The following is an 18,818-nucleotide window of genomic DNA, read 5'->3' as shown; positions in this document are numbered from 1 at the left end:
GAATTTCTGTCTGGACAGTTGCATTGTAAAGAGTTGTACCCTTCCTTTGGCTCTTACATTCTTTCCACCACTTCTTCCGCAATGGACCCTGAGCCTGCGAGGGTGTGACAGAGATGTTTCAGAGCTGCACACTCCCATCACTTCTCAGCACTGTGGTGCCTTTTGGGTCATTCCTGTGGTCACCACCATCTGAAAAGAGAAGCTTCTCTAACCAAAAGTGAGAGTAGCATTAATATATGGATATGAACATTAAGTGTAGTGCTTACTGGGCAGTGTGGTGAGCATCATATATGCATTTCACCAGACAAGAGCAGGCTTTATACCCCCAAGGCTCATGACCACCCCTCCCCCGCACCCGCCCTAGGATTTTGAATAGGTTTTCAGCACCAGGCATGTATTCCCTCCCATAGAGTGGGCCTCCAGTCCAATTAGAGAGCAATTGGTTTCCCCTAGAGCAGACATGCCACTATTGCACCTGTTCAGTCATTTGGCCTAGCTGGCCAGACTTGAGGCTTGCAGTGTCTATTTTCACTACTGATGACTTCTGTCTTCCATGGAGCTGCATGCAGCACAGTTTTATCCAGCTTTCAGTTGGGTGGGTCTACAGGGAGGAGGTTTTCAGCTCAGCTCCAGCTAATAATCATAACACTAGCAACCTTGATGGAACCCTAACCTCCCTGACCTTAACTCTTACTGTAACCCCCAGATCCCTACCTTGACCCTTGATCTCCTAACCCCTCACTAATACATAACCCTAATCTCTACCCTTTCAGCCCTAACCAATAAAACCTAACCCCTACCACCTACCTCTTATTCCCTAACCCCAACCTCTAACCCGTAACCCTAGAACCCTAATCCCTGGAATTTACTAAAATAAACCTCATCTAAATCCCAGTCCTAACCTCTTCACCCTTAGTAGTGTGTACTCACAAGTGCAGGCACAGATGATTTTGTGGCTGGGAATCCATTGCAGAGAATTCTTCCTTACTATCCAGTATATTCTGCACGTTTCCATGGACCCTGGCATTTAAAAGAGACATGATACCTTGATACACGTCCTCATTCTTGGAGGGGAGGGTGGGTATTACCATGGGATATTTTTTTTAATTTTTTTAAATTTTATTTATTTGAGAGCAACAGACACAGAGAGAAAGATAGAGGGAGAGAGAGAATGGGCGCGCCAGGGCTTCCAGCCTCTGCAAACGAACTCCAGACGCGTGCGCCCCCTTGTGCATCTGGCTAACGTGGGACCTGGGAAACCGAGCCTCAAACCGGGGTCCCTAGGCTTCACAGGCAAGCGCTTAACCACTAAGCCATCTCTCCAGCCCACCATGGGATATTTTTTACAATCATGGAAAACGTTTTTAAAAATTGAGAAAAAATAAATAAGATTTTTAAAAGAACTCATTCTTTCACACAATGTAAGCTTTCCATTCTGGATATTAAATAAACTATGCAATATCTACAAGTGATAATGAAGTAACATCTATGCACATTTCAGGGTGAGGATCAGGGTCAGGATTAGGGTTAAGGGTTAGTTTAGGGTTAAGTTTAGTTAAGTTAGTGTGAGATCAGGGACAGGGTCAGGGCAGACTGAATGGGAAATGGGAGGAAGGGTATTGGTTACAGGCGAAAGTTTTTGAGTTTTACCACCATCCTGTGGGATGTCAGAGAACTTGTATTTATCGCATCATCTATGATATTTATACCTAAGGACAACTCATACTTCATTATGTCTCAAAAATAATTTATACAGTATTGCTTCAGTTGGCTTCCCTGTCGTTTTTTGTTTTTGTTTTTGTTTTCTTTTGCAGAAAATGGCAAATGTTTAATGCAAAGGAAAATAAAGCCTCAGGCCTTGTAAAGATTAACTGAGGATAAAATGAACAGTGTAAAAGAAACATGTTAGTTCGGGAATGATTATAAAGAGTGATAATCCATAAACAACTTAAAAGTATACTTAAATTGCATTAGTTGATACAGGTTCAAGACTTTTTGTTTTGAATAAGGAATCTGCTCATCTGAATTCCTTGATTTTCCCTTTGACACAAAACATCACTTCAGATTTCACAGCAGGATGAGAACTGAAAAAAGCCCTTGCAAACCAAGTACATTTAACTGTATAATCTTCCCTCCAGATTTTAGTTTTTAAGTTTACCTACATCTCACTTGATCAGGTATTTCCAAAGCAGCTAACTTCCTTTTTTGAGAATTCTCTGTAGGTCACTTTACATCAATTTACATATTTAGATGGTGTAATGATCAAGACAAGAAGTATTAAAAAGAGGCCCTTTATTTATATACCTATTTTATATGGAAGAGTTATAAGCCATGTGATAAACAATACATAACAACTACTCACAGCTTCTTACAAAGGACATATTGTACCTCTCTGCAATTATGCAAAAGGAAACTTCTGAAATCTTGTCTCTGGTAACTTAAAGAACCTTAAACAAATACTAGAAAAAGTTTGCAAAAGATAATGCACTATTTAAATAGGAAAGATTACATACTTTATTGGAAACAGAAACAAGAGGAAGTATATTATTAGAAAAAATTCTCTCATGAAGATGTCACCTGTCACATATGTTAAGAGAATTCTATCATAACTCAAACATACATTTGCTTAAGGAAAAAAGCATTATTGGCTAGTTAAGCAAAATTTCCCTTACCAGAAGTTCACTATGTATTAATAAAAGGACAAACCCATCAAAAGTCAAGCTGTTGTAAATGCACATGCACTGAACACTGGTGTATGCAATTTCATAAAAGAAACACTCCTGAACATAAAGGGACAGACAGATAGGATACAATAATAGTATGTGAGTTCAACATCCCAATATCATGAATATATATATCATCCAAATTTTAAAAATTCAACAGAGGGTTTGGGGAGATAGCTCAGTGGATAAAGTACTTGTCTTGTAACCTTGAGGACTTAAGTTCAACCCCCAGTACCCACATAAATGCCAGGCATGGTGATGAGCATGTTATCCAAGTATAGGGGAAGTGGAGAAAGTAAGATCCATGTAGTTCACTGGTCAGCCAAGCTAGCCTTATGGGCAAATTCTAGGCTAATGAGAGACCCTGTCTCAAAATGAGGTGAATGCATACCTGAGGGTAACATCCGAGGTTGTCCTCTGACTTCCACACACACATGCACACATGCAGGAGCACCAACATACACATGTATTCACATGCAAACATGTGTACACACATATAAACACACCACACAATTGTGTCTGTTCTTAAGAAACACCTTTCCCCCTTACACTCAGATAATACTCTACGAGTACCAAATTTAACATTGAGACACAAACTATTCAAATGTCCACTTGTTGCCTATGCCTCAAAAATAATTGCCTAGATGGGCGTGGTGGCACACACCTTTAATCCCAGCATCGGGAGGCAGAGGTAGGAGGATCACTGTGAGTTCGAGGCCACTCTGAGATTCCATAGTGAATTCCAGATCAGCCTGGGGTGGAGTGAGACCCTACCTCGAAAAACCAATAATAATAATAATAATAATAATAATTGCCGAAGGGCTGGAGGGGTGGCTTAGTGGTTAAGGCATTTGTCTACAAAGCCAAAGGACCCAGGTTCAATTCCCTGGGACCCACGTTAGCCAAATACACAAGGGGGCACATGCTTCTGGAGTTTGTTTTCAGTGGCTGGAGGCCCTGGTGCACCCATTCTCTCTTTCTCTTTCTCTCCCTCTTTCCCTGTCAAATAAATAAATTAAATTAAATTAAAAATAATTGCCTAAGCTGGGCATGGGGGTGTATGCCTTTAATCCCAACACTAGAGAGACAGCGGTAGGAGGATCACCATGAGTTCGAGGCCACCCTGAGACTACATAGGTCAGACAGGGCTAGAGCAATACTCTACCTCAAAAATAAACAAACAAAAATTTGCCTGACTATGACTACTAGGGAGACTCAAAACTCATCAATATGCTTAGAATAAGTGATTGTGTAGTGCTCAGCATTAGATGAGACATCTGTATCACAACTTCTAAGGCTCAGGAAACCCTGCAGAAGAGGTAGTGGGAAAAATGTTAGAGCTAAAGGATGGGGAGGAGTGCTTTGAAATGCTGTCTACTGGACACAAGCGGCTGTTGCATTCATGACCTCACAGCACCTGTTGTCACCTGGACAATGCCTGCAAAATGTTGGCCCATCAACACGCAATCATAGTTGATGGAGGAGGGCAAAACCAAATTATTTTTTTCAAGGTAGGGTCTGGTCTCACTAGAGCCCAGGCTGACCTGGAATTCACTATGGAGTCTCAGGGTGACCTCGAACTCACGGCGATCCTCCTACCTCTGCCTCGCGAGTGCTGGGATTAAAGGCGTGCGCTACCACCCCCGGCGGAAAAAACAATTTTAAAAGACACCAAAACTGGGCTGGAGAGATGGCTTAACGGTTAAGTACTTGCCTGTGAAGCCTAAGGACCCCAGTTCGAGGCTCGGTTCCCCAGGTCCCACGTTAGCCAGATGCACAAGGGGCACACACATCTGGAGTTCGTTTGCAGAGGCTGGAAGCCCTGGCGTGCCCATTCTCTCTCTCTCCCTCTATCTGTCTTTCTCTCTGTGTCTGTTGCTCTCAAATAAATAAATAAATAATCTCTCTCTTTCTCAAAAAAAAAGACACCAAAACAGAAAAGTGAATAGTTGGAAAGAAGAGGTTCAGAAAGTGGGAAGAGGGGACAAAAGAATGTAATAAGGTAGTGCTACACCCACGGCGACCTCGCCTGTGTAGCAAAGATGCCTCTACACTGGAAGAGAGCTGAGGACAGAGGGCCAGCACTCCTCGGAGGGATGCCCCCGGTGACCCCTTGGCAGTCGGTTACTGTAATGGTTCCTGCTGCCCATAAGAAGTCACGAAGACCCGATTGCTGGCGCCAATGGGCTGTTTTCTGCGCTCTGTTTCTTTCCTGCTTCCTTCTAGTTGTTTGTCTAAGAACAGCTAATTCAACGCTTACTAGTAATCATGCACGCAATCAGAGTACAAGGAACAATCTGAGCATTGAATGTGCCCTTCCTATAATTAGGGCAATGGAGGGAATGTATAACTCTACTAAGAATAAAAAATTAACTTTAGGACAATTTTTTGATGGTGTAGAACAAAAACAGCTTATGATGTTTGAGAACGATACTGAGCCTGAGAATATGAAAGTAAAAATGTTGATCAGTAATGTTCATAAGAAGCATGACAGTTCTGCAGAAAAGGAGTTGCAAAACTTAGACATTCCCACCAGGAAACTTCCTGGGGGATATGTTCAGTACTTGATCAAGGGCAGATGGTGGACACCACCGAAGTGGACTCCTAGAGCTGGAAACTACTTAGATCCACTCCCCTATGAGGGAGGATATGATGAATTTGGTAATAGATGGGTGAATTATGAAGGAAAAAGGAGGCTATGGCATTCTCTTCCATTTATGGAACGCTTAGCAAGGAAGCGTAAGCCTTGGTGTTTATACAATAAACAAGAAAGAAGGGAATTTCTGGAAAGTATTACACCAGCCTTAAAATATTGGTGGTCTTTTGGATGGAAACACTTTTATAATGAATATGAGGATTATATAAATGATTTAATAAGTGGAAAAAAGATGGTTTGGGACAGTCCTTGGGGCATGACAGTCCTTGGGGCATGATAGTCCTTGGGGCATGACAGTCCTTGGGGTATAAGAAATAAGTAACCTGTTATTCACCTTACACCTTTTGCCCTAGTTTCTGTTCATATAATGTTGTGGTCAATGGTGCGAGACGTGCTTCTCAGAAAATGGGTACATTTCCTGCCTGATAAACACTGCATGTATGCTTAGAATAGAACAATACTTAAGATTGTTTAGATTAATAATTCTTGAGATCACTTGTTCAATCTGTATAAAACCTTGATGAAAACTTCAGTAAATCGCAGCAGCATATTCAACTTAGAGTGTGTCTGTCTGTCATTTCCTCGCTGAATCCCGAGTTCTCCTTGAGCCTTTGCCCTTGTTCTCCCTCGGTCCTGATCTCCCCGAGAGTCAGTCCGTGGCAAGGTAGGATTGTAATTAAAATACACTGTGTGCATATATTAAAGTTATCAATAAAAGGTTTTAAAACTTGTCTAAACAAATCAACATGAAAAAAATATGTTTCTTCCATAACTGTTTCTACCTTCTTGTAGGCCTGTGACTACTGAACCAGTCAGCCAGCATGCAAATGCATCTCTATTGTCACTCTAATAGGCTGACCTGGAAGTGGTTCAGGTCTAAGAGCTGATGTTGTCACTCAATTTACCCCTTCTTTCCCAGCTTCTCTATTGTTTGCTCCTCCCTAGCAAGAAAAGCACTTTTGGGCGACTTAAGTGCTTGCTTGTGAAGCCTAAGGACCCTGGTTCAAGACTCGATTCCCCAGGACCCACGTAAGCCAGATGCACAAGGGGGCACACGCGTCTGGAGTTCGTTTCCAGTGGATGAAGGACTTGGCACGCCCAATCTCTCTCTCACTCTATCTGCCTCTTTCTCTCTCTGTCTATTGCTCTCAAATAAATAAATTAAAATGAACAAAAAAAATTTTTTTCTCTTTACCTTATTATTTTAATTTTTATTAACATTTTCCATGATTATAAAATATATCCCATGGCAATTCCCTCCCTCCCCACCCCCACACTTTCCCATTTGAAATTCCATTCTCCATCATATTACCTCCCCACTACAATCATTGTAATTACATATATACAATATCAACCTATTAAGTATCCTCTTCCCTTCCTTTCTCTACCCTTTATGTCTCCTTTTTACCTTACTGGCCTCTGCTACTAAGTATTTTCCTTCTCACGCAGAAGCCCAATCATCTGTAGCTAGAATCCACATATGAGAGAGAACATGTGGTGCTTGGCTTTCTGGGCCTGGGTTACCTCACTTAGTATAATACTTTCCAGGTCCATCCATTTTTCTGCAAATCTCATAACTTCATTTTTCTTTAAAAATTTTTTTTAAAGCACATTTTTGCCCGACCCTGGAGATGCCTGCACACCTTTTGTGGCTTTTCTCACACTGAGACAAATACTCATTCATCTGCATTTTTTGGTGTTTGTGTGTATATATGTATTGAGGGCATGCTCGAGTGTGTGTGTGAAGGAGAGAGAGAATATGAATATAAATGTGGTTGCCACAGTATGTCTAAAGGTTAGAGGGCCACTTTCCGTGCTAGTCCTCCTCTTCCACATCCTGTAAGGCAGGGGCTCATTGACCGCAGCATTCACTAACTGGCCTGTGAGCTTCGGGGAGATTCTTCTGTCTCTGCCCCCTTACCATCACTAGTGCACTGAGATTATCACAAGGTGTAGGTCTTTTTACCTAGGTTCTGGGTATCTGAACACACGGTGTGCCTGTGAAGCAAGTGCTCTGTCCACTGAGCCATCTCCCAGCTACCCTGTGTTGTTTTTAAATCAGTGCCTAGGAACCCTTCAAGGTAAGAACAAGTGAAGTAAAATTCCAAGGAAACAGCTGTAATCTGAATGTAAGCTGAATGGACTAGTCAAGCTCCTGTGGTCACAGAAAGACAGAATGTTGCAAGTCAGAGCCAAATCACCTTGGGCTACCTTTAGTCCCTTGATAATCATTTATTGCCCGCCTCTGTGTTTGTACTAACACCCTGGTGACTGTCCGTTGATCAGGTGTCATCCTTTTTAGAATGTAAGAACAGACCCCAGCTTCCACCAGCCCAAGCGCTAAGAATGTCGTCAGATAGCATGAGGCCTATGGTGGAGATGTCCCCACTTACCTGATGAACAACCAGTGTATTTCAAGGGTGTCTTGGTTGATGACTTTCTTTTGTTCTAGAACTATAAAACCTTCATGGAATTGTTAACATGTTGGAACATGGAATTCGGGGTCACCTAAATCTGTGTTCCCGGGGCCATGGGGCACATTTGGCTACAGATTCAAGTCTGTTGCGCCGACAAAAGACTTCGTTCAGAGAGGGCCCTTCCACTCCTGCGCCACCCACGTGTCCGTGGACCCCCTTTTCCAGCCGGTTGTCAACGTGGGGCGATAGGTGGGACTCGGGGACTTCTGCCCGGGCAGGGGAAGAGGGCGAGGTCGGCGGTCCTCGGGGTCCTTCCGCAGCCAGAAGCCCACCGCAGGGCCGGGCTCCAGCGCGCAGGCCGCCGCCGTCCCCCGCGCCCGCGTCTCCCCGCGACCCTCGCCGCCCCGCCGCGCGCCGAGGCTCCGGCCGGGGGAGGACGCCGGGGTCCCGCCGCCCCGGGCACAGGGGGAGCGCGGCCCCGGCGGACTCGGCCGCAGACGTCCCCGGCCGCACTCACCATGTCCGCCCGTCCGTCCGTGCGCACCGCGGCTCCTGGGCTTACAGCCGGGGTGGGTTATCCACTTTGAGACCCTTTCAACAACCAAGACAGCGAGGCCACAATGGCAAGGCCAGAGAGAAAGATGGCCGGGCAGCAATGGCCCTCCGCCCCGCAGGAGGCTTCACACGCTGCGGCCTCATTGGCTGCTGCTCGGAGGTGCGCGGGTCAGGACGAGGTTTCAACCAAACTGAGGGGAACCGAAACACCACCTTACACCCTTGGCTCTTCACAGCCTGGGGAATGATGGAAGTTAAGCAGAGCTTGCTCTGGCCTGGCAGAACTGACACCTGCTTCTTCCTACATTCCCTGACCTCAGCTTAGAACACCCTGGAACAAGAAGAATGAACTGATATTGTCACTTGAGGAATTTTGGATGAGGCAGCTGACTGATGGCCAACCTTTCTCTGAACTTCTCTACTAATCTCATTTTCTGCAAAGAAAAGGACAACTTGCAAACAATGGAATACAGTTATTCAGTGCACAAAGAAACCAAAGGTATAAGCCAGCAATATTTCACAAAGGAATTGATACAGAATCTTTGAGAAGGACAAGGCCTTTGTCTTGACCCAGATGTGCTTGACCCAGAGACCAAGGTGCCAGGGAATCAATGGTCACCAAATGTCAAGGTGAGACAGCAGCTCTAGAGTTCTTTGAAGTTTTTGAAGAGGAGGCGTGGACAAAGGAGTAAGCAAGCAAAGCAAGTTTATTAAGACAGGAGCAGAATGCCCTTTAAGAAGACATTTTAGGGCTGGAGACATGACTTAGTGGTTAAGGCACTTGCCTTCAAAGCCAAAGGACCTCAGTTCGATTCCCCAGGACCCATGTAAGCCAGAAGCACAAGGTGGCGGTATGCATCTGGAGTTTGTTTGCAGTGGCTGGAAGCCCTGGCACACCCATTCTCTCTCTCCCTCTCTCTCTCTCCCTCTCTTTCTCTCTTTCCCTCTCTGAAATAAATAAGATAAAATAAAAGACATTTTAACTAGAAGTCATGGTTTGTCATAGAAAAACCCCAGTGCCAGGAGTGAGATGAAGCCCTTGAGATGTTGGTTAGGAAGGCCCCTGGCGCCCTGGAAACAATACAGGCTATTGTCATTGCTCTTGGTTGTCCACAGTAACTGGATGCTATGTCCATATTGCTAAAAACACTAGATACTTCAGTTGATAAACACTGAGAAATCAAGCCGAGCTGAACTGGAAGCCTCATCCCTGCTGGCTAGCTGTCATCGTGGTGAGTGCTATGCAGGTTGGTGGGGAAGAAAAGTCATCAGTAGTCTTATCCACTGTGTCCACCATGTATGCCACCAACTAGCTAGCGAGACAATACGTGCCTGCTGATGTAACAGTGGCGTGACTATTATGGGGGAAGGGACCTGGGGAACCAAGCCTTGAACCGGCGTCCTTACGCTTCACAGGCAAGCACTTAACTGCTAAGCCATCTCTCCAGTCCTAAACACTGTTTTTTTTTTGTTTTGTTTTGTTTTTTGTCTTTTAGATTAGTGGTCACCTTTGGACAAAGATGCTTGCTTTTGAAAATGAGGGTGACTATTAGGGAGCCTCAAAACTAATTAAAGCCATGAGCATAAGTGGCTTTTGAGTGCTCAGCACTGAATGAGACATCTCTACCACACATTCCAAGGCTCAGGGAACATTACAAAAGAGGACAGAAAGAATGTAAAAGCCAGGGATGGTATTGCATATGACCACCTGTACACGAAGTAGCTGTTATAGTCATGACCCCTCAGCAGCTGTCATTATCCGTACCAGGTCTGCACAATATCGGGCCCATCATCATTTCAACATGGATGATGGTGAGAAAACATTAAAAGAAATAAAATATAGAAGAGGGATTAATCAGATGAGGTATTTACATTAAAACCGGTTATTTTCTGGGCTTATTGTAGACCAAGCCAATGACGGTGCTGAACACTCCTGTAATGCCCCATTACTTGCCAAATTAAAGGGTGGTTATGTGTTGAAACTCCTCTGTCCACCTCTGACTTTTTTGTCTGATGTTATCCTTCTACCATGCCTCTCGCCATCAGTTTTGCTGGTGTTGCTGATTGGTGACACCTGCAGACATTGGTCAGACCTTGGCTTATTTTATTGCCTGTTAATTAAACTATTCTCTCTCTGTCTGTGTTCTCTGTGTTTATGTGACCAGTTGATAACTTACCATGGTCACTTCTCCTCCCTCTTTATGAGAGGAAGGAAGATAACTTCTGCCTCAGAATCAAAAGGAAAGGAAAATAAGTACTTGAACTAGATTAGACAACGGCCACACACACCCAAGGTCACAGGGAAAAAAATGGCATTGGGGAGGTTGAACATATTCCTAAGCCTGAAAACCAACACAGATTCTGAAATGAAGCCCATGGCTGATTGCTCTGAAGAATGTAACACTGGTAGGTCATCATGTCATGTGACCCCCTCCTCCCTGTGAAGAAATCTTTGACCTACAACATCTTCATATTCATCACAGAAAAAAACCTCAATTGGACTCAATTCATGATTCTAACCTAAGGAAATCTAAACTGATGGACTGTTTCCAGAAGACTTGCCTGAGTCTCTAAGCCTGATTTTTCTTTACTTTTTTTTTCTTTTTTCTTTTGCAGTTTCTCTGTCTCTATCTCTCTTGTTCCTTCCTCCCACCTCCCTGTTCTCCCTTTCTCTTTCTGTAATTCCTTCTGTGGAAGTAAAAATGGTAGGTAAAAGCCTTCTCTTTCTGTGGATAATATAACACTGTCCCATCTGACCTCAGAATCAGTCCCAAATCTTAACATTATCTGCATTTCTGGATACCCATGTGTACCCCAGCATCTGATTCCCAAGTCTCTCAAGCTTCTAGAACATATTCTCCAAGGAGAACTGTATGTTCCCAGTATCTGAACCAATACTCATCCTTATAGTCAATACATTGCTACAAACATCTCTGAGGATTGCTGGAAATATGCAAGCTAGTGGAGGTTCCCCTGTGAAATACCAATTACACTCATAGGTGTAGATGCAAGGAAATCCATGAAGATTATGCACTAATAATGTGTAGTTTGGTAGTTTAAACAGATGGCCCCCAATATATTCAGTGTTTTGTTAGTTTGAAGTTTGGATCTGCTGCCACCTGGCTGGAGGTGTCGCTGGGCCAATCTTAGGGTCCAGCCCTAAGGTGTGTGTTGCAGTCCGGTTCGCATTACTGGTAGAAATCACCCAACCAAGAGTAGCTTCTGGGAAAAAGAGGTTTATTTTGGCTCACAGGCTTGAGGGGAAGCTTCACGATGGCAGGGGAAAACGATGGCATGAGCACAGGGTGGACATCACTCCCTGGCAAACATAAGATGGACCACAGCAACAGAAGGGTGTGCCAAACACTGGCATGGGGAAACTGGCTATAAAGCCCATAAGCCTGCCCCCAACAATACACTCCCTCCAGGAGGCATTAATTCCCAAATATCCATCAGCTGGGAACCTAGCATTCAGAACACCTAAGTTTATGGGGGACACCTGAATCAAACCACCACAGTGTGGTAGTGGGTTTGCAATTCCAGCTTGAAAATATGCAAAGTGCCTGGAGTTCCCGAAGTATATTTGTTTGTGGTATAGTTTGGGGCCTTTGGCTTATGATTCATCTCTCTCTCTCCCTTTCCCCACCCCCTTGGACCTGTGAAAACAGGCCATCTTCTTCTGCTATTACAGAACTTCCCCTGGATCTGTAAGTTTCAGTAAATATCCCTTCCTCCCTAACTATGCCTGGTCTAGAAGTTCATCTCAGCAGCCTGGAAGCTGTCTATTACATGTAATAAACATTCATGGCAACCTCAAATAGGGGGGAAAAAAATCCCATAATTTATGATTAATGTCACATGACAAACTATTGTTCAAGTTCTTGTGACATGCATGAAAGCAACAACATTGAGAGTGTCTCATTGCCTTAGGGACATTCGTTTCATGTGCCTTTCATGGTCTTTTATGCTCTCGCCCTCCCACTTGTTCCTTTCATGTTTCTGAACACCTACAACTCACCAAGGCTCAGTGACAATTACACTATTTCTGAATGCACAAGCCTATGTCCATGACCCTTAACACCTGCCATCTGCCGTACCCACACACCCCACAACTGCCTGTCCACCTCACCAAGTTCATAACTGCATACTGTTAGGTCACACTTTATATATCATCACCACCAAATGTCTTAACAAAGGCCCTGGTTGAGTATATTAACTGCAGTTCCTCCTAATCCTTCAGGTTTTCTGACCTCTCCAATAGTTTCTCACATTAAATAATGAGAAATTACATGGCACAGAATATCTAAACACAACACTGTTAACTCTATAGGAAGATAAGAGAGCAAGATGCTGTGAGAATGTAAGTGGAAGGGAATATGAAACTAACTAGGCTCATGGAAGAAGTGGTATTGTACTTGTTGGAGTTTGATGAAGAAAGTTCCTAGGTAATGTTGGGAACAGCATTCTTGGCAGAAAGAACTAGTGGAGCACATAAATGTTGGTGTGCTGAGCATGAAGAGAGGGAAACATGGTAACACAAGCTGGAGTTAAGGGGTGCAGGTGCTTAATAACATCCCACAGGAATGATCCCTCCATCTCAGAGCAAAGGCTGGAATATCTAGTCAATTGAGGTAGCTTGCCAGGGGGATATGTCATTCATTTCCTCTCAGTAAGGACTACACTGCTCTTCCATCTGGGAGAAACAGAACTTCCCACATGAATATTCATTAATAATATGTTTATTCAACTCAGTAGAGATCTACAAAAACCTCACAAGAGGGACAGTATGCTGGACTCCATGAAATACCTATTGATGATGAAGGTACCAACTTATAGCTGATGATATACCTAAACTTATCCCAACAAAGTAAATATATGATGTCTTGGAGCCTAAAACTTCCAATGGGAAAATCAACTTCAGTTCATGCTTCTGAAGTGTTAACCAGCTGGCCACAGGTACTTTACTGAAGGGAAATCTGAGTCTTGGATGAACACCAGGCATTTTAGTACTATAGAAAGTCCCAATCCTGCTTGCCATTACAACAGTGCCCCTTCCAACTGACCAGTGCTTGATCTTTTCCCTTTCTGTCTGTCATAATCCTTAAGTATCTGCAACAGCCCAAGTCTGGAGACAGCTTTTTATTTATTTTATTATTTTATTTTGGCTTTTGAGGTAGGGTCTCTCTCTGAGCCAGGCTGACCTGGAATTCACTATGTACTCTCAAGCTGGCCTCGAACTCACATTGGTCCTTCTACCTGTGCCTCTTGAATGTGAGATTAAAGGTGTGCGCCACCACACCCAGCTGGAGACAGCTTCTTGAAGTTGAACAAGTGAGAATTTTGCAGTGTCTCATTTTCAGTTTTGGTAAACGTTGAATGAAGAAACACTACTTCGTGTATAATGGAACATGTATACACAGTATGTGCTTGCTCTCCTTTTTCCTTTCTTCCATAGTCTATTCCTTTTGGCATGTCTATAGCATTCATTTGTTTATTACAAAGATGTTTTCTGTGCCGGGCTCTCTGAGCAGTTTCAGGGTCACAGGGATGAGCTTCATTTCTCCTTACCCTCAGCAACACTCAACCCAGTGGAGAGATAGGCACAAAGACAGGTGCAATTATAGAGGTATGAACTGATAAAAGAGCTTGAGTGTTAGGGATGCAGTTCAATTGGTACAGCACTGCCTAGCATGCAAGTAGGCAGGGGGTTCAGTTCCCCATATCTCAATAAATTGGATGTGATGATTCACACCTATAATCCTACCTAGCATTTAGGATATAGGAACAGGAGGATTCAAAGTTCAAGGTTACCCTCAACTACATTGTGAGTTTGAGGCCAGCCTGGGATACATGAGACCCCCCCCCCACCAACCCCATCTAAAAGCAAGCCTGACTGATTTCTATGGGATGATTGACAGGAAAATCAGAATAACTGACCTCCTAGAACAATTCAGGACTCCATGGGAAGTGGGCCTCATAAAAATGAAGCAGGGGGCTAGTGCTCAGCAGTTAGGCACTTCCTACAAGGTCTGAGAGGGCCTGAAACTGCTTAAGTTTGACTCTCTAGATCCTGCATAAACTTCTGGGTATGGTTAGACACACAGCAACCCCAGTCCTGCCAAGGGGAGCAGAGACCAGGGACTCACCTGTGGCTAGTAAAAAACAGGACACTCTGGTATCAGTAAGATGCTCCAGCTCAAGATGAAAACCAGGGGCTGGGAAGATGACATAACAGTTAAAGGTGCTTGCTTGCAAAAGCTGCTGGCCTGGGTTCTGCTCCAGCCACTGCATGCAAGCACCCACCACCACAGGTGAGCACATGGGGTGCTACAAGGACACACATATGTTCATACATCACTCACACCACACTACACCCACACACACATGCAAAAATGATGAGAGAAGCCGGGCGTGGTGGCACACGCCTTTAAATCCCAGTGCTCGGGAGGCAGAGGTAGGAGGATCACTGTGAGTTCGAGGCCACCCTGAGACTCCATAGTGAATTCCAGGCCAGCCTGGGCTAGAGTGAGACCCTACCTCAAAAAACCAAAAAATTTAAAAAAAAAAAATGATGAGAGAGAAGCAGATGTAGTGGAGAATAAAGCAACTGACAAAGGATTTCATGAGCTGAAGGGCAGGTTAAGGTATTTAGACTCAACTGGTTTATCTTACTGTGTACCATATAATGCAATATTGCATAAATTCTGTACCTCAAAGATTTCATGTCAATCAAAAGGTTTAGCAGAAATAGGCTGAAGATATGTTTTGCAAAGCCTGACATCAATTCCCCAGTACTCTCATAAAGTTAGATGCACCAAGTGGCACATGCATCTGGAGTTTATTTGCTGTGATAAGAGATGCTGGCATTCTCTCTCTTCTCTTTTCCTCCCTGCTTATAAATACAAATATTTTTTTTTTAAAAAGAAGTAGACATTTTAGAGCAGCCAGTAATGCTTCTTGGTAAGGGAAGGGGAAATCTTACACTGAGGGACGGCCTTGCATGGGGCCTGTGGGATGTGAGGAGGAAGCTGGGCACCACTAACGCAAACCTCCAGATCCAGTTCTTTGGAGCACCTGCTAAAGCCCTCAGGGAAGTGAGGTTTGGAATGTCATGTGTCCACCCAGTGCCTGAGCAGAGCAGAAATTTGGACTTTGTCTCTTTGACTGGGAGGAGGTAGCGAAGCATTGGTAACCTCACTTTAGTGAAGTGGGATGGAGTCAATTTCTGTAACAATGAAGATTGCAAAGTCACAGCTCGGGGCACATTGGGGGCACCTGTTACAGCTAACATTCCAACCATTCTTTTTGCAAGGATAGAAGACAGTCTTATTGGTCAATAAGACAATATGCTGACATTGTTAACTTAACTGTCTCATGATTTTGGAAACTGAGGGGTGTCTGAGCCATAAGCCACTACCTACACTCCATTATCAGGTTGATGGTTACCATATGGACCCAGGCAGCATGCTGGATGGTGGAATGGATGAATTAAGTGAACAGATGGATTAGAGAGGAGCCTATGGTTATAAGAATCAAAATGTTGGGCTGGAGAGATGGCTTAGCGGTTAAGCGCTTGCCTGTGAAGCCAAAGGACCCCGGTTCGAGGCTCGGTTCCCCAGGTCCCACGTTAGCCAGATGCACAATGGGACGCACGCGTCTGGAGTTCGTTTGCAGTGGCTGGAAGCCCTGGCACGCCCATTCTCTCTCTCTCCCTCTATCTGTCTTTCTCTCTGTGTCTGTCGCTCTCAAATAAATAAATAAATAAATAAATTTAAGAATCAAAATGTTTATTGAGTTGTGTTGATATTAAGAAGTGGTGAAAACAAATATGACCCAGGATGAATTTTTAAGCCATTTATAACTGAATTTGCTGAATTCTAGAATAAATGAACTGTATAAATGTATTGGAAAGAGGGGGGTCAAAAGTAAGTGGAAAAGTTGAGGACAGACCCATCATCATCAGAGACGTGTCCATAAGACACAATGTTTTTGTGGTTGTTGTTGGTAATGGTGGTGTTATTTTGTCAAGGTAGGGTCTCACTGTAGCCCAGGCTGGCCTTGAATTCCTGGCAATCCCCCTACCTCAGCACCCTGAGCACTTGGATTAAAGGCATGCACCACCATGCCTGGCCTAAGACCTAAACTTCCTTTTTGGGATTTCGTATCTAAATATTTATGTGTGAGGACAAAGAGAAACAAATAAAGAGAGACAGAAACAGAGAGACAGAGAGAGAACCAGGGTCTCTTGCTACCGCAAACTCCAGATGCCTGTGCCATTTTGTGCATCTGGCTTTATGTTGGTACTAGGAAACTGGACCCAGGCCAGCACGCTTTGTAAGCAAGCACTTTTAACATCTGAGCTCTCTCCCCAGCCCCCAAGTTTGTTTTTTTTTTTATTTTGGTTTATTTATTTATGACAGGGAGAGAGAGTATGGGCATGTCAGGGCCTCTTGCCAGTGCAAATGAACTTCAAATGCATGCACTACTTTGTGCATTTGGCTGTACATGTGACCTGAGTAATTAGTATGATAAATAATATACAAATATTTATGTAATAAAAATATATTTAATATAATATTTGATGCATTCATCTAATAGTTAGTAAATAATATTTAATATAAATATATAATAATTAATAATAAAACCTGGGTGGCAGGCTTTCTAATCAAGTGCCTTTAACCACTGAGCAATCTCTCCAGTCCAAGACCCAATTAAAAACTATTTTACTTATTTGAGAGAGAGAAAAAATAGTGAGAGAGAGAGAGACTGGGTGAACCAGGGCCTCTAGCCACTGTAAAAAACTCCCAACACATACACCATGTGGGGTTAAGTATTGTTTCAATTGATCTGTTTAGAAATTCACAGACATTACCCGTAAGTGGGTCTCTAAGGTTGCTTCCAGAGAGGATTAACTAAAGGAGGATTCCTTCCTCCAGGGTAAGCCTTTCACCCAGAGTGGGTGGCCCCTCTCTGAGGGGGGTTGGCTTTATCTAAGGAAGCTTGGGAAGGAAAGGTTCCCTCCTCCCACCTGTCTGTTGACCCCTTTACAGTTCCATTGTCCATGATATCCCCTCCCCTTCTCAATCAGCCTCTATTTTATTTTGATGTCATCATTTTCTCCTCCTATTATGAGGATCTTGTGTAGACAGTGCCAGGCAGTGCGAGGTCATGGATATCCAGGCCATTTTGTGTCTGGAAGAGTGCACTGTAAGGGGTCCTACCCTTCCTTTGGTTCTTACATTCTTTCTGCCGCCTCTTCTGCAGTGGACCCCAAGCCTCAGAAGGTGTGACAGAGATGCTTCAGTGCAGTGCACTCCAGTCACTTCTCAGCACTATGTTGCCTTCTGAGTCATCCCAAGGTCACTGCCATCTGAAAAGAGAAGGTTCTCTAACCAAAAGTGAGAGTAACGTTAATACATGGATAGGAATATTAAGAAAGGGAGTTACCGGGCACTTTGGCGATCCTAATATATGCATTTAGTCAGAGGCCAGTAGATGTTACACCACTAGGGCTCTTGACGTCCCCCATCACGGGTTTTCAGTGTCGGCCTTCTCGTCCAGGGAGCAGGCCTCCAGCCCAATGAGAGGGGTTTTCCGCATAACAGACATGCTACTGTTGCACTCACTGGCGCATTTGGCCTGGATGGTCAAACTTAAGGTTTGCAGTGTCCACGTTTATCTCCACTGATGAGTTCTCTCTCCCTCCCTCCCTCTCTCTCATGGAACTGCATGACACATAACTTCTTCCAAATTCCTGTCAGCTGGTTGTCAACACAGAGATTTTCATCTCAGTTCCAGCTTTATTTCTCAGTGACCTTGTAGCCCAAGCATGTGAAGTCTTCAGCAATAAATCTTACCATCTATTTTTGGTGGGAAACTAAGAGCAAGCAGTCATAATGCAAGGTTAACAGGGTCATCAAGGCTTGTAGCAAGGTTCCAGAGAAAAGCCAAGGAGGCCAGGCAAAGTAGCATGGGGGGATACCCTGTACTGAGAGCTATGCATGACACTGTGAAGGTTAAGCCTAGCTCAAAGCTAAGATATTGAAACTGACATGAACATGAGACATCTGCTAAGGAAAGGCAACAGGCATCCATGGAGCCAGCCCAAGAAAGAGGCCATGTATGGGACTCCCCAAACTCACTGGAGCTCAGATAATGGCACCATTTGTCCTGGATGTTGGGCACGGTGCTACCAAAGTTAAATGTTTACCCTGCTAGGTTTTGCTCTTCCTTTTGTCTGGACTTTCCTTGGTCTGCTCCTGGTCCTCTCTTTTAAAATGGTTATTCTTTGCCTTTGTATGCTGGAAATCAGTAATTTTCTCTTTAATTTTAAAGGGAGGCTCACAGCTAAGAATTTTCCTTGGGCCTCAGAAAAAGCTGAGTTTTTTACTTTAAGCAATGTTTAGACTAGTAAGACTGTGGGGATTACTGAAGTTTGAATGGATTCATTTTATTAGTGACTAAGCA

General features: G+C 43.9%; 1 protein-coding gene across 1 annotated transcript in view; it reads right to left on the bottom strand.

The window, feature by feature from the left end:
* Nucleotides 1-582: 582 nt before the first annotated feature.
* The window catches only part of LOC101598566 (zinc finger protein 14-like), a 42,667-nt gene continuing 24,431 nt past the window's right edge, over nucleotides 583-18,818 (bottom strand). Inside the window, exons 5-6 of the transcript XR_006634489.1 lie at nucleotides 931-1,020; nucleotides 583-601 (exon numbers count right to left, since the gene is read on the bottom strand). The gene's annotated coding sequence lies outside the window, so the exon portion shown is untranslated. The remainder of the gene's footprint in view (nucleotides 602-930; nucleotides 1,021-18,818) is intronic.

This window comes from Jaculus jaculus, chromosome 21, assembly GCF_020740685.1.
Source record: "Jaculus jaculus isolate mJacJac1 chromosome 21, mJacJac1.mat.Y.cur, whole genome shotgun sequence".
Classification (NCBI taxonomy): domain Eukaryota; kingdom Metazoa; phylum Chordata; class Mammalia; order Rodentia; family Dipodidae; genus Jaculus; species Jaculus jaculus.
Note: the sequence above shows the minus strand (reverse complement) of the source record. Positions and strands in the feature narration are given on the sequence as shown.